Genomic DNA, 20,843 nt, shown 5'->3' with positions numbered 1-20,843 from the left:
TTATGGTTAAACATTTACTGGTAAGTATTCTGGCTTATGAAAAGACTATATATTTTGCAGTTACTGGTTGCAGTATTTTATGTATATAAATTCGATTCTGTATGATAATCATGTTATTTATGTAGTTTCACCTTAATGAGTTTTTGTCTGCATTTTCTATCAATAACTGAAAAAACACTGTTAAAATCTTCCAAAATGACTATGAATTAATCTCTTTAGTTATATTTTTGCTAAATATTTTTCGAAGGTATGTCATTAAGAACATACTAATTTAGAATGTTTAGGTCTTTCTAATTAATTGAATCTTTTAGTACTGTGAAATACCACTCTTGATCTTCAAAATGTATTTCCTAAAATCTCTATTGACAATTATTAACAATGTTACACTGCTTTTCTTTTAATTAGAATTTGCATACATTTTTCCATCTCTTTCTGAAGTCTTAAATTTAATGTGTTTCTTATAAGCAGCATAAAATTATTTTAATATAGTCTAACTTTTAACTGAAATATGGACTCATTTTCATTTAATAAATTAAATATGTAAGTATAAATAACAATAAGAATAAGATATTTTATCTGGTGTCTCCCAAGTACCTAGAACAGTGCCTGGCATATGGGAGATAAGGCACTCATTACAAATGGCTTATTTAATACATAAATAAATACATGGGTAATGAACATTCAGAATTAAGGATTATAAATTATATTAAGAACATGAGGGAGGATGGATTAAAGAGACACAAAGAGGCGGGGCACACCCCAGTTTTCATTTTAGGATCAGTGTCATTGGAGTTCACATGCCCTACAGACCAGGGACAAAGGCATGACTGCTGACCCGTGGAAGAGAATTTCATTTCTAAAGCCATCAAAAGAAAAGCAAAAAGATATTTCTAATACTTTTGTTGCCACAGGGGATCCCCAAAACCCAGTCTGAATAATCAAAAACCAAATGTCAGCAGCACACGGTACCAACTGTAATTCTCAAGACCCAGGGATGTTTAAGACAAACTAATCTGATATAAGCCACTACTTGGAACAATCCTCATTAAATAATGTTCTAACACATTTCCCATGGCTCTTCATTCCTTCCCAAAGGACTTCCCTCTATTGTATGTTCCAGCATTCTAAGGGATTCTCTTTCTGTATTTCCCCCTCTCCAATATCTCTGGTCAGAATAGAAAGTGATGACCTAGAGACTGTATAATTCAAAGAATAAATCAAAACGTCACATGCATCTAAAGCCATCTGAATAACTTCGTCTCTTGTCAGATGCAGCAGCTCTGCAAATGGAAGGGCTGGGCCTGGCACGTGGGGGAAATGGACATAAACAGAAATAAAATTAAATATGAAAAATAAAATGTGAAAAATGAAAAAATGAAATGAAATGAAACAAGAACTCCAGCTCCACGAGAGAACAACATCTGAGGATTCTGGGGTACCTCTCCTCTATTTGTCCCACCTTTAAAAATAGGCTTTGTGGGGTCTACATTGTTTTAGAACTGCTTGGACTTTGCTCCTCATTTCCTGCCATAAACTTGGTTCTTTCACTTGAAGACAGAATTTAGTGTTCTCGGCACTGGCTCTTGGTGCTCCTTAAATGTAGCCTTTACACATGCTCTGAATTTTTCAGCCTGGGGTTATTTCCAGTAACTGCCCCATCTGACCTAGTGCCCTGAAACTCAGGAATCCCCGGGATCACCCTCTGTATACATGTGCCCTGATGAAGCCACCGTCAAGCCACATTCTAGCCTTTAGGTTCACTGCTGATCCATGACAATGGAATAAATAAGGCTTCTCTGTGATCAATTCATGGGGCACAGTAAGATCATGACATATTCAAATCTAGTATCTGGATCCTGTTCCTGTGTCCAGAGTATCTCTGTTCATTCCCACTAAATGCCTACTCTGATTTCTGGACATTGCAGAAAACCCAGGCTTTGCCAGAATATATGCACACCCTAAAGATGACAGAATATTTTACCCCAAGTTAGCCAGCCATGGCTGCGGTAACCACACTGTCTCTCAAGAAAGCCCTAAAACCATCTTACACTGAGCACATTCTGAAAGCCTGGCACCAACCACTCTGTGCAACCTCTGCCTCAAATCTCACCCACGGCCCTGTGCCAAGCGGTGTTGGACGAGGTATGCCACAAGCAGGAATCATGTTGCATGGTCAGCTCCAAGGAGGAAAATTTGAAACTGCAGGAGCCACTTGGAAAAGCAGATCTAATTGGGAGACCTGAAACGTGGCCAGGTCAACTGGCTTCACATGCCATTCCCAAGGCTCTCGAACTCTGGCTTCACTCTCACCAACTGGCACCAGCTCAGAGAACACAAGCCACTTACCAGCAAATCAAGGAACAGACTTACTCTTCCTGCCCCCTGAGAGGAACAGCTGCACCTGAACAAACTTGCAAGGTTACATTCGCAGGCAGTTGCTGAAAACCCTCTCTGGCTGCCACTCCTAACAAAGGCCCAAGACAAATTGAACCCAGGTTTTCAGGCCTTTGGCCCACAGCCCCATGTCCCTGCACCTAGCTTCCCAAACCTCATCATTTAGCTGTCCCAACAAGGCCTGCTCCAGGACAGGAAAGAGACATTCTCACATATCTCTTGCTGCATCTACGCCAGTTCCTTCTGCACCTGGGATCTCCTTAGGGGCCTCTTAATCGAAGTCTGACTAAGCCTGACCTTGCATTGGTTTATGGGGGTAATGAAATCACAGCCCCAGGTGGCACGGCCAGGTGCGCCTGCTCGGCCACTTGGAGCCTTGTTATTTCTGTAATTTGTCACTTGCTGTCTCCTGCTTGGGGTTGTACTTATAGCCTAATGAATACGTTCTCTCACGGAGACAATCTTGTCCATGCCAATCCAATTACATCTATAAAATTAGCCTGGAAATTCTAGAGAAATGGGCTGCGATAGGGTTGGATTTTTTTGTTCTTTTTCTATTGTAAGTTGCTGGACCAGGACTAATTATGATTTTGGAAAGCAAAGAGGTTGGTGGTGAGATCCACTAGCAGATGTCAAAAGACTTGGGTTTTATTCCAGTTCTGTTATGTGATCTCGAGTAGTTATTCTTCAGCTAAAATAATGAATTGTCAAATAGTTGTGTTTGGCAATCTACTCTTGATTAGATTTCCAGACCAGCTCTCCGTAATTGTTTGACCTGATAAATACCCTGGTTTGTTTGTTTGTTTTCCAGAGGGCTTCTGTAGATACTGCTTCTCATGGATTATCTGTACTACAGTCTAATTTAGGGACTAGTTAACGTTTTATGTAAAGAGCTAAAAAATAAAGATTTTTGGCTCCTCCAACCTGATGGTCTCTGTCAAGAGCACCGAACTCTCCCACTGTGGCATGAAACCAAACACAGAAAATCTGAAAATGATGGCGCATGTGTATTTGGCCTGCAGGTGATAGTTTGTCAAACCTAGTCTAACTTGTTCTTAGGAGTTCCAACTCAAGTTTTATAAATATCTATGCAGAGCTGTCATTTTCTATTATATGCACTTTACAAGTGGGGGAAAGGCACTGTCTCTCCTACATCAGAACAGACTCTGTATTGGGATAACCCAATCAATCAGTACACTCGTGGGGAGAAAATTAACCCACCAAATTGGCAGGCATATATTGAACCCCAACACTGCACTGGAATTTTGAACTTCTCCAGTGACTGACTGCAGTGGCCTTAAACCTGAGAGAGTGTGAACGTGCAATCACAGCTCTGGTGCAAGCAGCTCCTCACACCTGTATTTCTGTCCGGCCCTTCACGCGTCACTCTTAGGACTTTGAGATAGTTCATTTTCCCCCAGAGGATTTCGGCTCATTGTCTCTGGGTCCACCTGACACTTCTAAGGATGCCACTCTCTACTGGAAACGAGGGCTGGTCAGACTATCCCCCAAGGGCCATTCTTATTGGGCGTAATTCTAAGTGTTTAAACAAATGGGTCACGAGACTGAAATGAGGTCAATAAAATCTTCTGAGGCATGCTCCCTTCTGATGGACGAGCTGAAATAGAAACCATTTCAGAGCCTGCTTTCAGCAGAATAATGAATTCTGTGTTTCTGATCATTAAAGTTGAAATTATAATAGATAGCATTCTGTCCCACTGTTCATGAGATTTAACTCTTCAGAGATCATAAGAGATAGACCCTATTAAATAATAGCAGGCCAGACAATGCTGACTTAATAAAACTGAAATGTCACTTTGGGTTTGAATTGATTTTCCTACTCGAGGACCGTTTGCGCTTACAAATCAGAACTGCCTTGTATCTGCATGTCTGAAGGAGGTTGACTTTCCAAGCGTTAGTTGAAAAAAATGCAGACTGATGGGCGAGGTTTGTGTTGGGTCAGTATTGAACAGCCTTTCTCTTAGGACTGGAATTATTCATGAGCATCCATGTGTTTTGTGTTTCTTGCTTAACACTGCGGAAGGTGGGAATGGGAGGAGAATGCAGCCAGTTGCAAACAGATTCATTCCTTCTCGAACAGGGTTAGCAGCTAGAGGAGCTGAGGGTAGACAACTGTGGAGGCCGGATCTAATTTTACAGGAATTTGAATCAATAAACCTTGAAACTAAATAACTAGCCAACAACTGAGGATACTCAAGTTTGATGTTATCCATGGCTCATTTTTGACAAGCTGCATGCTCTTTAAGCAAAGGTAACAAGCCATAAACCAAGTGCCGCTCTTCTGATCGTAAGTATGGCTATTTTTGGCTGCCTCTGATAACGACTACAACGCATACAGTTGGGCAAGTGTGCAACTGGCACAGTGATGCAAGACTCAGGAGAGCTAGTTCATGTCCTGACTTACCTTCCCCTCAGCTCCAGGACTCTGAGTATGCCATCTACCATTTCTCAAACACAGATTCCACCAAAAATCCATAAAAGGAAGCATTTCAGGCCTCTTCAGTGGTTTTCAATTTTTTTTTTCTTGAGATGCAGAGCTCTCTCTTCAAAGAAAACATTCCCTACAAGCCATATAAACTGAAGAGGCACAGAACTAAAGGGGGTGGGGATGAAGGACACAAGGAAGGAGAGACTGAACCTCTCCTTTTCCCAGCTCAGTGGAATTGGCCTAGTCTTTTTGCTGACCCCATGCCCCCAGATACCAAACCTGGGAGGTCAGGAGAAAAGCTGAGCCAGTTCTTCCTCCAGCTCCCCTGCTGACCCCCGTCCTGCCCGTGTTCTTTCTTTCTGTGGCTCACAGACTTCAGATCCTGTCAAGCCCCTCAGCTGAAACACTGGGAGTGCTCCTGTCCTCAGAGGAGACCAGGATGAACCACGCTGAAAAGGCACTATTTCCCCACCTGCTTCCTGACTTCAGCTGAAGCCTGTGTGTGCATACTATTTTTGAGAGCAGCTATAAACAGAGGGAAGAAAAAATGGTGAAAAATGAACAGAAGAAAGGGTTCTTGGATTAATACTAGAGTACTGGACCTGGAAGGCTACAGCTAAAGCTAACATCTTCATTCTGGAGAAAAACGGAGTGCATCGGGTTGCACCTACAGCTGAAAGCCTGCAGCAGACAAAGTTTCTCTACCTGCTTGTTTTCCTTACCAAATCAGCACTTCTGAGGAACCAACATACGCCCCTCTGGCTAAGGTTTATTATTATAGATGTGCATTTAGTGTCAAAGAGGAGTTGTCCTTTGTCACCTGGACATTTTGTTCTTAGTGGTGGGCAATAAGACAGTCATATAGTTATCTTTTCCTGACAAAAACAAAATATACCACCTTTCACCCGAATACAAACTTCATCCAGACCAGTGATTCAAGAAAGATATCCAGAAACACCTGATTTGACTTCAAAATTCTGTGGTCCCAATGATAAATGCAAAAAAAAAAAAAAAAGAAACGAAAAAAGAAATCTAAAACCACACCAAAAAAGAAATTGTCTGAAGTTCAATTCATTTTTTCCTTGCTGCTCATTAAGGCAATGAGGACTATGACCTTCGGAGTGTCACATTCCTTTAGACAGGGGAGGGAGTAACAACTGGCCCTCAAAATCACTCCTGAGTGGACAAAATATGCACTGATTATGCATGCAATTACCCAAAACTTTGTTATTTTACAAAATTGAATTCTTTCCTGCTGAAGTCCAGTGCCGAGTAATCAAACACAGATTGTATTTAATTTTGTCAGAGAGTAAATAGCAGGAGTTATGGGAAGTGTTATGGCTCTACAGTCATTAATATTCCACTGGTGTTGGAATGGATTAGCAAGTGAAGAACACAGCAGGTTAGGATTATATGACCCTATTCAAATCCCACTTAATGAACATGGGGAAGAGTGATTTGAATGTCTAATATCAGTCACTCAGCATAAAGAAGATCTCCAGATTCACTCACAGAGCTTATCAAATTCAAGGAGTTCATCATCACCAAGCCCTTATTATATGAAATGTTAAAGGGACTTATCTAAGAAAAAGAAGATAAAAAATATGAACAGTGAAAGGACAGCAAACTCACAGTTATTAACAACCAACCTAAAACAAAAGCAAACCAAGAGGACAGCTAGATCAGGAGTGGAACCATAGAAATGAAGAACACATGGAGGGTTAGCAACAGGGGAGTGGGAGGAGGAGAAGGGGGGAGAAGATACAGAAAATAAGTAGCATAGAGGGTAGGTAAAAAATAGATAGGGGAGGCAAGAATAGTAGGGGAAATATAGAATCTAAAGAACTTGAGACACGTGGTCATAAACTAAAGGGGGGGGAATGGTGGGGGAGGGGGCGTGCAGGGTGGAGGGGAATGAAGGGGGAATAGAACAACTGTAATGCTATAATCAATAAAATATTTAGAAAAGAAAGAGCCGTTTATTTCATACATTTTCACTCTCTTACTACTGTAATCAGACATACTAAGATAAATTGCTAATAACTGTCAAATGAAGTAAAATCACTTTTTTCTGTAGAAATTCCCCATGCTGTTGAAAGAATTCGTACTGCACCTCTTTTGTCTGCAAGGACTCAGAGCAGATGCCAGCCAAGGGCACTCAGACGCACCTCCATTTTAACGCTCCCCTCACTCACTTGTGTGGGGGCCCACAGTCATCCTGACTCTCTGGAATTCAATAGCCACATGTGGTTATTTTTGCTTTCTAGTGGAGATGACTGAAACACATCCTCATTCATGTCACTTTTCTCCCCACTGTGTTAGGTAAAGGTAATCAGAAGAAGGAGTTGTATGCTGCAATTAGGGATGAAAGAAATCCCCCAATTTGAAGATAAAAGAGCAACATCTACCAGGGAACCCCCAGGTGGTTGGGACAGGGAAGCAAACAAATTGTGGGGAGAAGAGATGGGCAGAAAAGAGCAAATTCAGTCATGAACTCTGGGAGAGGAAGGGAGGGAGACGGGACATTACAGGATCAAAGAGCCATGGGGAGGCAAGCACAACTATGTAAAGACTGCACAGCATCTCCCCTGAAAGGTCAGGAGATGTTTTCCTAGGAACCTGATGGACCATAATTACAGGGAAATATAAGCAGATTTCTCAGTAATTCACCCAAGACTCTTTGAAGGGTCTTCACAACTGCCATCGTTTTCTACTAAGTCAGTGAGCGCTGTGACACTGCCCTGGAAGGTGAACACAGACGGCATGGAAAACGGGTATAGGCGACAAAGTTTGCTTTCAAAATACGTGTCACTCATTTTAAGCGTTTCCTGAACCACCATCTTGACATTACAAATGAATAAAAGTAAAAAACTTTTTCCTAGATCCACAGGGAGTACAGCAAGAAGTAAAAGCTCCTGTGCAATAAAAATAGTAAGACTAAAATATAATAATTTTAAAGGAGGAGGTGAGGGAAGAGGAAAATTGCCTCAAGTTTCCTGTAAGTCTACCCCCTGAGAGCACAGATGGGAACTGGCTTCCAATCCTTACTTTCTGGCTCTTGCTTCTTCCTGCTCATATGAGGAACCTGAGTCCTTGGAAAGCATCCACTCTGCCTCCAGGGACTTCAAGGATTCCCTGCAGGATACCACCCATGACCTGTGACCACGCCCATCAGCATTCAGAGACCATCACTGCCGAATCCTCAGAGAACTCATCTCTGGGAGGTGCCCCCGGCACGTCCGCCCACAGTACACTACCAACAGGTGTGGCTGCCGCACTTGCCACACACTGCCACTACTGTAAGTTTTGGCCACTGGTGCTGAAAAATCTCTGCCGTCATCCTCCACATGCTTCAGAAGTCCACTTCCAGCACCTCCCACCTGATATGTCTTTGGTGCATTAAATCTCCATGATGCCCAAGCTGGACAGTGGTCTAGGGGACAATCGTTACCCTTCCTCTTTATGTTCTGATGTGACCGTGTTGACTTGCCCTGACTTACCTATTTTTGATGGGAAAACATTGCCAGTTTTATTTTAATCATCTTTCTCCTTATGATGAAGACAACAGTCCCCCCTCAGTGGTCGAGCTGGATTCTAACCCGAGCGGTATTCTTCCCTCAGCACTGACATCACTCTGGCCCTCCCCTCCAGCTGCAAGGTTGCGCCTGACTCCTCCTTTCCTTGAAATAAATTATTAACTGGGAGACTTGCACGCAAACAGATTCCTGGTGGACCTGCCCAGCCTGGCTCTGAGAGACAATGCAGACCCAACCAGAGATCCTAGGACAAACACCAGGAAAGTCCCCCACATCCATCTAGCATATTTACCTTTTAAAAATTATGTTCATGTTTTCTCTCTTAATCCTGTCCCACAGAACACGGCACGGAGCTGCAATCGCTGGAACACTTCTAGAGACCTAGCCTCTAAGAATGTTTCTGGCCACCTGAGCAAATACAAACCAGTGTCAAGGCAAGAACTGATCAGCACCCCCGAGCTTCAGAGTTCAAGTTTGGCAGTTCACAGTTACATGTTAAGTTATCATCCTATTGCTAATATAGAATTTTTTTCAGGGTAAAAACAGTAAAACCCCCATCCAATACAGCCAAGGGATGGCTCACAGCAAGGAGAGAGAAATCCTAAGCCCCTACACGTATCATACCGGATGGCAATTTCTTTTTGATCCATCTCTGCTCCCCACCAGCTCAGGGCTCGTGTCCATCTTGTTCACCTGGTATCCTCAGAACACAGCCCAGTCCCTGACACAGGATTTTCACAGTAATTGTTTTTGAATGAATGACTTTAACACTTTCAGAAGTTTGAGTTACAAGACTTTTATCCATTTTTGTTTTACCTCCACTCTCTTCCTTCTATCCGAAACTTAAAAATACTGAGTGCTACATAAATACCTCATAATTCAATGCTCTGGCCTGGACTCAAGATAAGAAAAATAAATTGATTTGTGTTTCCATTGGATTGATAATATAAGTATTTACCCCCCTTATATAGGTAGCTACAATTCCCCAACAAAGCACACCTTCAGAGTTTGGAAACAAGATTCATCAGCATGCTCTTAATATTTAACATTGAGTCCGAGACAGAAAATGGATGAGGTTTGCCGTAATCAGAGTGGCTTCCACCTGAAGGACAGTTTCTAAGTGTGTTACGCTAGGACTAGGGTTTTTCTCAACCCTCTATTTACAAAGTCAAGGCGTTGTGTTAATCTAATCGTGGGGCTCTTGCAGGGGAAAAACATGACTGGTTTGAATGAAGCTGTAAACTTAATCCAATAGGAAACACCCACTTCAAATTAGAAGCCTGGCTACTCTTCCAGTTAGTGTCTGGAGCCCAGCTGCCTGCGAGGCACCTCGCACCACCAGGCAGGACATCTGCTGAGATGCCCCTCCACCGTGGTGCCAGGAGCAACGGTCAGCCTCTCCTCATGGCTCTGTGGCTTCCAAAGCCTCGGCCACATCCATCGAACCCGCCGATTCGTGGGTGTGAAGGAGATCTGAATGTGGGTGTCAGCGTCTGCGAGGCTGTGGCTGCTGCTGGCCAGGACTGCCAGGAAACGGACATCCTGTGGGGGCACCCACGACCAGTGACTCTCGGGAGCTGGTGTGAAAATTCCCCGGCCACTCTGCCCCGCAGCTGGGTGGACACCAGGCCTTGTGTTCTACACCACGTCCCAGACTTTGCTTTCGGGATCCAACGCTCACCACCGTGGTGGCAGAGCAGGTTCTCCTCGCTGCCTTCCCTTCCCTGTGGCACCTGGCCCCCAGCCCCACCCTCTGCCCAGCCCAGATAAACTGTTTGCACTGAAACCCTGTCTCAGGGTCAGCTTCTGGGGGAATCTGAACTACGACGTACGTAGATATTAAACTAAATGGAAAGTACTGTTTCAGGTATTTGCGTCTCCCTTTTCTCTCTCCCTTCAGAGAATGGATGGATGAAGTATCAATATCCCAGGAGGTGCCTGGCTGAATTGGATGTTATCACTTGGCTGCCTTCCTTGTAAATAGCTCAGCACAACTCAGGTCACCCTCAGAAGAACCAGGGTTTGTGATTAACACAGCAAAGGTGGCCTTAGAGTCCCCAAATTGCTGGGGAGAAATACAAAGCAAAGACAAATGTCCAGAAATTAAAGATAAAAAAAAAGCAATGTTTAATTTTGTAAAAATGATAATCCCAGGACCCTGAGTCATAGCTGATTTATAAATGTATGCTTATGCAATCTATATGTTTAAATGACAACGTTATCGGTGATTTACACCTCGACAAGAACCACTTAACACATGCACTGTCAGCTGAGGAAAAGAACCTGAGACGGGGGACCTGGAAACAGAACTGATACAGTAGAAGTCAGGAAACAAACTTGCCTAGCTGCTCGGTTTTTTCCAACAGTGTCCTGTGATGTCTGTCTCTGGTGAATAGAACAGATCAAATGCCAGCTAATGAAGGCCAGCGAGCGGTGCAGACAGAACACACAAAGTGAAATCACACAGTCCAAGATCTAATAACCAGGGACGCTTGGGTGGAACACTGGAGTGGCTCTGTCTCTCAGGAGCAAGGTCATAGTGAAACAGAATGCCAACGTATTAATTTAAGATGGAAACACTGCCATTCTCAGAGGGGACTCACAAACTCACTTCCTTATTACAAGGAAAAAAAATACTGAATGGAAAACCATTGTTACTTGGTAAAAAGGAAACTCAAACAAGAAATGTTGGCTGACTGCAAGAATGACCTCGCAGGTAAGTAAGGAGGCTCGAGGATGCCACGCCCACCCCACCCGTTTGTAGGGATAACTCGGTGGAGGAGGCCACAGTGCACAGGCCTACTTGTCCAGCACCAGCTGTCCACGGGTATAGACACATTGCTTCCTGTGCCCTGGTTCTCCGCTTATGTGTGCTTTCGTGACTGAGCCATCTACTTTCCATGGGCTTTCTCCAAAGAGAGTGAGCACGAGTAATGGGATTTCAGATGGCTGAACTGCATTTACATCCATTCCACACTGCCTTTCCGAGATAACTTCCAGAAAGCCTTAATTACGGTTTTACGTTCCCACATCCTTTCGGCACGCACTCACTCGCCGTACTGCACACCCCCTCACTTAACGCCTGCGGATTTTGGCCAGTGTCTTTCTCAGAGGGCACTCCCGTGTACTTGTTCTCAGAAACAGCTCTGTGTGGCCCCCAGGAAATAAAATGCTGTCCAGTTTGGATGAGGGCCACAGCTTCATTTTCTATGGCAAAGTACATTGCATTTGACTTAAAGTTTTGATACACAGACAGGAAAAGGAAACCTGAAAATTAGACCTAATAATTCTAAACTATATGAAAGACCTAATCAAAAATAATTAATAAAAGTGGCTTTTTCTTTCAAGTTTTTCCTTCAAATACTAATTCATTTTCACTGAAAGGTATTAAGATTTTTATCTATAAAGAACAAATTTATCAAGCCCTGGCTGATGTAGCTCAGTGGACTGAGCACGGGCCTGCGAACTACAGGATCACGGTTCGATTCCCAGTCAGGGCACGTGCCTGGGTTGCAGGCCAGTTCCCAGCGGGGGACTCACGAGAGGCAACCATACATTGATGTTTCTCTCCCTCTCTCCTTTCCCTTCCCCTCTAAAAATAAATAAATAAAATCTTAGAAAAAAATTTTTAAAAAAGAACGAATTTATCAAATGTTTCACCAGGAACATCTCAAATATACATCTAGAAGTATACATACATCTGTATATTAAAACATATATATTTATAGAGACAAACTGGCCATTGGTGAGAAGTTTTCATCACATTGGAATGACAGTTATGGAAGGACAAGTAATGCCAACAGCGTTCATATTTACAGATGAAAACAGATGGTCTATCACACTGCACAGTTTCAAAAGTGACAGATTTTCTCCCTAAAAAAGAAGTGTACCCTGGGCTCAAGTTCAATCGCCCTTGACACCCCACTCCTCTAATACCTTGGGGGGGTGAGGGTCAAAGGTGTCTCAAGAATGCAGCTGCACTCTCAGCCTTCTGGGGAAAGCAACACCCTTCACAGACCTTCCCACTGAAAAATGCAAATGAGACCACGACTGGTGAATCAAGTCGCTGGTTTTCTAATGTCAATCAGAGCACACCTAGGACAGGGAAACCTAAGTTGCATGAAGTCATGAGAAGTTTAACATGGCCCCAAAGGCACTGATTTTAATCTTTACTTCTCCTCCCAAATAAACTGGGTGAGATGAACCCTGTGGACGATGGCTTAGTGTGGACTCTTCTCAAGGACAGGATGGTGAATACAGACTCCAGTCAGGAACTTAGGAACCACAGCAACCTCATGCAGGGCCAGGAACCGAAAGGAGTCGGTGAACACCCAGGCCGAGTGGCTTCAGTACGTTTAACCTACCTCTGGATGGAGTTCCAATCTACTTGAGAAATCCTTTGTAAGTTAACAGTCAAAGAAAAACTGGTTTTTAGCAGAATCCTGTTTTTATGCAATACCAAAGCATGGGTTGGATTTTTTTTAATTACCTGAATAAACTTGTTTATAATAAAATTCATTTCTTGATCATTTCATCCACTCTACACCTTGGAACATCTAATGATTGTTTATTTATTCATATAATAGGTATTTATTGGATGCCTGCTAACATCAGGCATTATTTTAGTCCCTGATAATAAAAAAGGAAACAAATCAATAAGATAGAGCTCTACATTCAGAGATCTTACATCTTAACAGGAACACAGGTGATAAATACACAAATGCACACAAGAACATAGACTTCTACATAAGACAGTTCATATAGTGACAGGTACGCTAAGAAAACAAAGAGAAAAAAGAGATTCAGAGTGCCAAGGAGAGGAATTCCAATTCTGATATGTTAGATCAGAGAAAGCCCTGCTGAGGCAGTGACATTTAGATGACATTTTGCAGGGAAGGCAGCCAGGCAAAATCTACAGGAGGTGGGGTCCCGGCAGAGAAAACACCAACTACGACAGGTCAGTGGCAGACACACGCTGGGGATTTTGAGGAGGAGAAAGAGGAATGACCTGCAGAGGCCCATGTACTTGCACAGCACCTCCCAAGCCGGGGGAGGAGGGCAGATTTATTCAAAACATCATGTGCCGGCTGTGGGGCTCACCCAGCCACACCCTCCACCCTCCTGTCTTCCAGCCTGGACTGCAGGGCACAAACACCAAACAGACTCATGAAAACAAAAGTCGAACAACAGACTGAGACAAGCAGCAGAGAAAGACTCCAGCTCAACCGGGGGCTTGATCACCAGAGAGCCTGATCTCATTTGGGGGCTTTTTGGAGGAAATAATCTTTAAGGAGAAAATGGAACAGGAGTTGTATAAGTATAAGCAGTTATATTAAATTTGTTATTTTAAGTATCTAAAAATAAATAAGATATAGATCCATGGATTGGATGAAGAGAGAGAGAAATTTATAGGATTCATTCACTTTAATTAAATTAAAAACTGATGACCCTAATAAGTGGCTTCTGATGAAAAGAATGACAAATTTCCCATCAAACAGAATATATCCCATCAGACACGAACATTTTATTATCTTTGCAATGACAGATTGATTCACTATACAGGCCTTCATAATATTTAAAATTAGGACCATGGCATTATAGTTCACAAACTGATCACCATAATTATAGTTCATTTGATCTTGATTGCTTTTGTAGGGACTCCTGATTAAATCTGTCTGCCCTTATAATTCCTAAAGCTTGTTTCTTGCAAAGCTAAAAGTTTCTTAGGATAACAATTCAGTGTTTTCCTTTCAGCCTTTTCCCTCTTCCCTTGTGTGTATATATATGTGGGTGTGTATATATGTTTATCCATATATGTGACTTAGAATTGTAATAGTCCTTTATGGTTTGCAAAGATTTTCACTTACAGTATTCAGAGACTCAAAACTTGGGGAAGGCAAGCACCGTTAGTTCTTTCGCTGGATGAGGAGTCCAGAGACCGCCAAGGAGAAGTGCACTGTCCCAAGCCACATAAGCCCTTTCTGTGCTGTTTTTGCCTCCTCAAAATGCCCGAGAAGCCTAGGATGTTGAGACCCATGCACGCAGGGAACCTCTTCACCAGCAGGGAAAGGTGTGCCAGTCATTTTGCTTCTTCACCACAGGAGAGGGGAGAGGGTCTGATGTAGCAGGAGGGCAGAGGACATGTTCCCACTGAAACGCACAGATCTTTTGACCAACCTCCAACTTTCTGAGCTCTCAGCCTACGCCTCAGAACTGAGACACTGGCAACCAAAGAAGGGGTTGGTATCTTAGTATCTGCTCCCTGGGGCATGGGAAGAGGCAGAGGTGGTAGTGTGGCTGGTGGGGGGAAGGGGGGGAAGATGGGCGAATCTGTCCCTCTGCAGGCGTTAACCTCTCAAGAGAATTTCTGTAACTGAAAGCCCCAGCCCTTTACAAAACGAACTGCCCACAAGAGCCCAGGTAGGTGAACGGGCTCAATGGACTGCCTAGGAAACCAAGGCCACTAGTGTGGAGGTGGCACACTCTGGCCACGGGAGGTGAAAGGCAGACCCATCTGTGGGCAGATCAAATTTGTGGAAAATGAGGAAGGGGCTGCTAGTCCCTCCTGCGTTTCTAAAAATTGCCCACGATGGCAGTGCCAGCTGCCACCCAGTGAAGAATGCCTATACCTCCTCCTCCCAACACAGCACACAAAGGGCCACCCTACCCTTCGGAACGGACCATCTCAGCGGGATTTACGGGATAAAAGAGAGTTAGGTTGTTCAGGTCTTTACAGAAATCCTTGGCATAGACACCGAAGACTCTGGAAGAAGGAAATCATGATGTCATGCTGATTATTTTCAATAGTCTCACCCTTGACATTCTGCTATTTCCTTTCCTTTCTTTTTTCTTTTTGTATTTAGAATCATAGCCACTGTGGTTATACAGTTCTCAACTTGCTTTGGTTAAACTTTAGTCTTTAGAAAGGCATTCAAATGAGACATGGTGATTGAGACCTGAAGAGAGAGCATGAGTTACTCAAAGCTGCCGGGGGAACCTGAGGCCACCTGTGCTGCTGGGAGCCAGACTGCAGTGCACTGAGGCGACATTGCCAACACAAAGCGTCCCCACCCTCAGCACTCCAAGTAGAACCAACATCAGGGTGTACAGCCAAAGGGGGCATGCCCCTCAAATCTCCCTAAAGATGTCCTTAACTGAGCAAGCGGGCCGACGGACTCAGGGTTGTACTTCCCCTCTGGGGAGGTGGGAGCCCGGCTCATGCCCTTGCCCAGCTGATCTTAATCACTCTGAATCAAACGAATCAGCAAGTCCATCCCTTGGAGATTTAATTACCTTTTCTTTAATCAAATCTTATAATGAATGATGCCAGGAGGTTATTAATTTTTCATTCCAGAATGAGCACATGAAGGCTACCAAGTACAGAGTTTTGAAAAAACTCCATTCATGCCTTGGGTCCGCACTGTGAACGGAGCACATTCTCCTGACTAACACACTGAATCACACTGAATCGTACTGACAAGGCTGCAGACAAGACTGTGCTGGCACGCACCTCCACGCCCGTCAACTGTGGCCCAGTAAGGCCTCACTTAACGTCATCAACAAGTTCTGCATCTTTAAGCAAAACGGCGTGTAATGAAACCAGGTGTCGCGCCCCCACCAATTTCTTCTAGAGAAGAAATATCAGGGTGCTTAAGTCTGGACACTTTCTTCCTCACTGCTTTGAGGAAATACGCCACACATCATCATGTTGTTGGCTGTGGTGTGCTGCGAAAAGTCTCTGATGTGCTACAAAAGACAGGTTAGGTTTCTGTGTCAATCTGCATAATTCTGAGAGGCAGAGATAAGCATTTCTAAGCATATATTCAACAAACAGCTGCGACTGCTTCCTCAGGAGTTGGCTTTGACAGCGTGTTCACATAAAACCTAGTTCCAGAGTGGTAATGTCTGAGTGCTCAATTCCATTGGATCCCCTCCGCCAGACCGTGTACTACATGAATGAATGTGTAACTCTGCATCGACAATCTCAACAACTAGATTTTTTAGGCATTTTTTCCCATTCCCCCCACCCCAGTGCTTTATATTTTATTCAAACCACACCAAGGCAGTACTATGTACAAAAACAGAGTGTTTGGGAGGGTTCTCAATTAGCCATTCTTGGTGGTGACTGACGAGCTCCCCTCTCCACCCCTAATTTCCCCCGTGATCGCTCCTCCTCTGCCTGCAGGCTATGCCCCAAGAGGGGCCTCTGCAGCGGGTGCTGGGCCGGCTCCCAGGACGGCACAGCACAGCCTCTTTCCCAACCAAAAGCCGGGTCCGTCAGTAGCTCATCCATTCTCCTCAGCCAAGACTATGGTATTCTCTCAGATTTCACTTGCTTGGGATAAATCTTGTAGGCTATGAAATCTGACTTTCTGATCCTCACTAACGGAGCATTTGATGAACTATCAAAGGGACCCTGTCGGACTCTCGTATATTACACTAAGCCCTCGATAGCAGCCGTTATGCAGTTGTGCGGCGGGAAGTGCTGTCGAAAGATAAAAACAGGCAAGCAGGCCAGAGTCAGCCCGACCCCTTTAATTTCACACATGTACACTCACTGGAGTGTCTGCAATGAGATTAGGCAATGCCCTGGCTGGCAAACTTATTACTACTCCTCTTGAATAACAAATCTCTAATTAGTTTATATTATGGCTTCGATACAACTAAGTAGAAGGGAAGAACAAATAGTACTTGATCGCCAAGAAGCCCTCTTGTTTAAAAAAAAAAACCTTGCCCATGAAGTAGGCACATATCAGATAGAAATGTGTGCAGAGAAGGATTTACAGTTCTTTTGTTTTAAAATAGTTGCAGGTGTGGCTAAGCAGAACAGACTGAACCCATTGTCAGACCTTTTCTCTTTACTGCCTTCAGAGCAAAAAGGAAGATGCTGCTTGTCACCGGCTCTCCACTAAAGCACGGTGCGCGTCTCCCATGCAGCGGGAAACCTCCACTTCAGTGCCGCATCTCTCTAAAACAGCCATGCCCACTAAGGACAAGAAGCACTGAACAAAACAGCCCTGCTGGATACCACCTGTGGTTCTGATGGTACTTCAACGCCAAGATGCAGGGAGGTCAAAGTCAGAAACACCCTGTGACAAGCAGATTACATTCATGCTCTTTAGCAAAAGCAAAAAAGAGAGGGGGGAGCCCGAGGCTGGTGAAGCCGTCAGATTGCTGGGGACTGATGTCCTATGCCTTGGGAATAAAAGACAAGACATGCTGGGCACAGTAAGGCACAACCCAAATGCATGCCTGTCTGAGAACTCTGTTCAAGGAGAGAATGAGTGACTGGGAGAGTGGGGCCTGGGATGGGGGATAGGAAAGAAAAGGCTGAGAACACTTTAGTCCTGTCACAGGCGGGCAGGGGCTGTGAATTCACAGCCAAAAATTCACACAGACCCCATTCTGTGCACTGCTGCCCCTCTACTGTGAAATGGGTGGTTTTTGTTGACACAGTGGAAGAATAAGCAGGTCCTGAAAACCACAGTTAGTTTAGCTGTTTGAATACTAGAATGAATGAATACGGTGGATTTGCTCATTGAATCCTAGGCACTTGTTGCATATGTACCCCTGAAGCCAAAGGAAGCTGCATACAGCCCAACAGGGGGTCAGGGAAAGGGTCTTCCCATGTGACCTACTTCTCCCAATGCCGGAATTTCGTGTGCTGAGATTACCTCTGTGTCTAATGGGAAAGGTGCTGTGAAATCTGAATGATACATTATCTGGCTTTATGATCGTGTTGCCTAATAGCAGAAAGAGGGCTGTGGGCCATAATTAATAGCCATTCTTACAGATCTTTTAACTCTCTGCAGTCTCCAAGGAGCATGCTTTCCATTAACATTTCCAGAAATAGCTTACTCTACATTATTAAAGTTCTTCAAGTGATAGTTTCCAAATTATCCCTAAGCTAATTGTTAAAAAATGATTATTCAAAAAGCTTCTCTCACTTTAAATTGCACCATGAAGTGCTGAGCAGTAAATAGGAAGATAAACCCGTAACCACTGGAAGAATCTCTGCTCATGACAGAGCTAATTCCATTAAGTCAATCTCCGGTGTGCTGTAAAGTGTGTTTTCATTACAAGTTATGGCACTAAATACCATGGGAAAAGATATGCAAATTAGCAATATTAACTATACCAGTTAAGACGAGCCAAACCAAACTAATGAAGGAGCTATAGCCACTATAAAGCTATGTGTTGCTTTTTTAAAAAAAGTTAATTAGAGTGCCTAATTACCCCAGACTGAGAGCACATTATTCTCTTGGAAAAGCAGACATAATTAACTTAGGCTTTCCCCCAAAGCAAAAACAAGTAAACAGGGAAACTCCAGTCTAGAGGGAGTTGGGACTATTAAAACCCAGAGGGCAGCCTGATGCTTACGTAATAAGAACAAACACAGATGCGCACACATATTGTAGTTGATAAATGCGGCCATCCTATGAGTTTTCAAGACCCAGGGAAGTGCTGTCTACAAACACACAAGGTCCACTGCAGAGTCTCAGGGAGGAGCCCCTTTCGTGGGAAGCCAGCACGTGGTACAGGCGCCAGAATGTGCAGGTCCTAGGAAGCAGGAAGTAAAATGGAGTTCTCGAGTTATATCGCTTGCCTACAACACACTTGTCCCATTCAACAAGCTGTCATATAATCCTCAACAGTCCTTGGCTCCCTCGAAAATTACAAGGAATAGATAAAATACTGAAATTAATCTTTATGCCCAAGCTTCTCCATCATCAACCTGTAATAAAGAAAAGTCCAGGGCTCCTGACCCTGCCGGTTGGCAGCCTGAAGTGTACGTCCTTTGATTAAGGATTGCTGCTCTCTGATCACAAATGCAACACTGGCTTTGGGTCCTGAGAAGTTTGCAAAGACACAAATGTTAAGCAAACACACAAGCCCAGGAAAGGATCACAGGGAAGGCTTTCGGGGCACCACTCTGAGTCTTGGTTTCCACACCTGCAGGAAGAGCTGACTCTCTTGGACTTTCTTTCTGCTCCCACCCAGGGCGTTGCCGGGGTTCCACGGCCACACCAAGGAGAAGACGCAAGTGGTCATCCCTCTCAGCCAGGAAGCAATAGCTCCACCAAGACTCCACAAGTGTCATTCCCAGCATCTCTGCGACTCTCACATGGGCCTGGAAGTATTACAATACTCCAAGATCAACACTCAGGCCCTCTCCTTCCCTCAAAAGAGTGCCATTCTCCTCCTGGGAGAACTTTCTTCTCCATGGGCAGCAGCTTGCCCTCTGCTTCCTCTTCCCTTAGAAACCAGCTCTCTGGCCCTGATTATTTGCCTCTGCAAACTGGAAAAGACATCAGAAATCAGGAAGCTGAAATGGCCACTTCCAGCACCAGAGGTCAGAAGCTACTGGGGGTGAAACACGGCAGACACATCTGAGGCCGCAGGAAAGCAGTTCACTTCTCACAGTTACTTATCAGGGAGTCCAATGGACTGATTCCAACAGAACAAGTCGTCTCTTCTATGTTCCTTCTCTGAGTGGGTCCCCACAGCAAGGAAAAGGAGCAACGCCTTCCTGCTCACATGAAGTGGGTGCAGCCGGAACCAGTGGTTCCCAGCATCAGCCCACACTGGAACCTCCTAGGAAGCCCTTCGAAACACAAACTCTGGCCCTCACCACTGAGTTTCTGATTCAGTCATTTGGGGAGGGGCCTAAAGGCTTGAGTTTCTGACCAACTGCCCACTGATGTTGACCCTGCTGGCCCAGGGTCCCCACTACGTGAGCCACTATTTGTGCCACATGAGGTCTCTCCCAGGGGTGCAGGGACAGCAGGCAACCCCAACCAAATGGCCCACCATCAACTCGGCTCAGGATGAAGATTTTGACTTAAATAGACCATAGAAGCAAAATCAATATGAAGAGAAATAAATGGGTGTTTGGGAACACCCTGACCCTATGATACTGGCTTTCTGATCTTATCCCTGATCCACAAGAAAACAATGAGCTGATTTCAAAGGAGGGTGTTAGTGCAGAAGAACACCTTCAATTAGCACATCTGTAACAAGAGATCATTGTCTAAATTTTTTTGTTGTTGTTCAATAATCTTATCAGCCAGGCCCTGGAAGTCCAGCCAGCGGAAGGCTTATAATTGTTTCTATTTACCCTAGAAACTAAATGTTGGTTCAGATGAGAATTCAATTGATTTGCAAACAGTGTTTACTCCTTTCCTTGTCATCACACAGACAGCCAATTAATGACATTAAAGATTAATTAACGGGGCAGCCTGTGCACTACCTGCCAGAGATGACTACACTTGGAGTTCCACGCTTCCTCCCAGAGAGGAAAACAAGCCTCCATAATTAAAGGCGCAGTGGCGCCTTTGTTCTGGGTACTGAGTTTACCCAAGTCAGGACGAGAAGAGTTGGAAAGCAACTAGGGAGACCCAGGCTGCGGCCAGGCTCAGCCACCCCGTGGCAGCTGTCATTGTGAGCCATCCTGTGAGCGGGGA

The sequence above is a fragment of the Sturnira hondurensis genome, unplaced genomic scaffold, assembly GCF_014824575.4.
Source record: "Sturnira hondurensis isolate 20B ecotype Veracruz unplaced genomic scaffold, ASM1482457v3 Scaffold0007865, whole genome shotgun sequence".
In the NCBI taxonomy this organism is placed as follows: domain Eukaryota; kingdom Metazoa; phylum Chordata; class Mammalia; order Chiroptera; family Phyllostomidae; genus Sturnira; species Sturnira hondurensis.
This window is presented reverse-complemented; position numbering follows the sequence as displayed.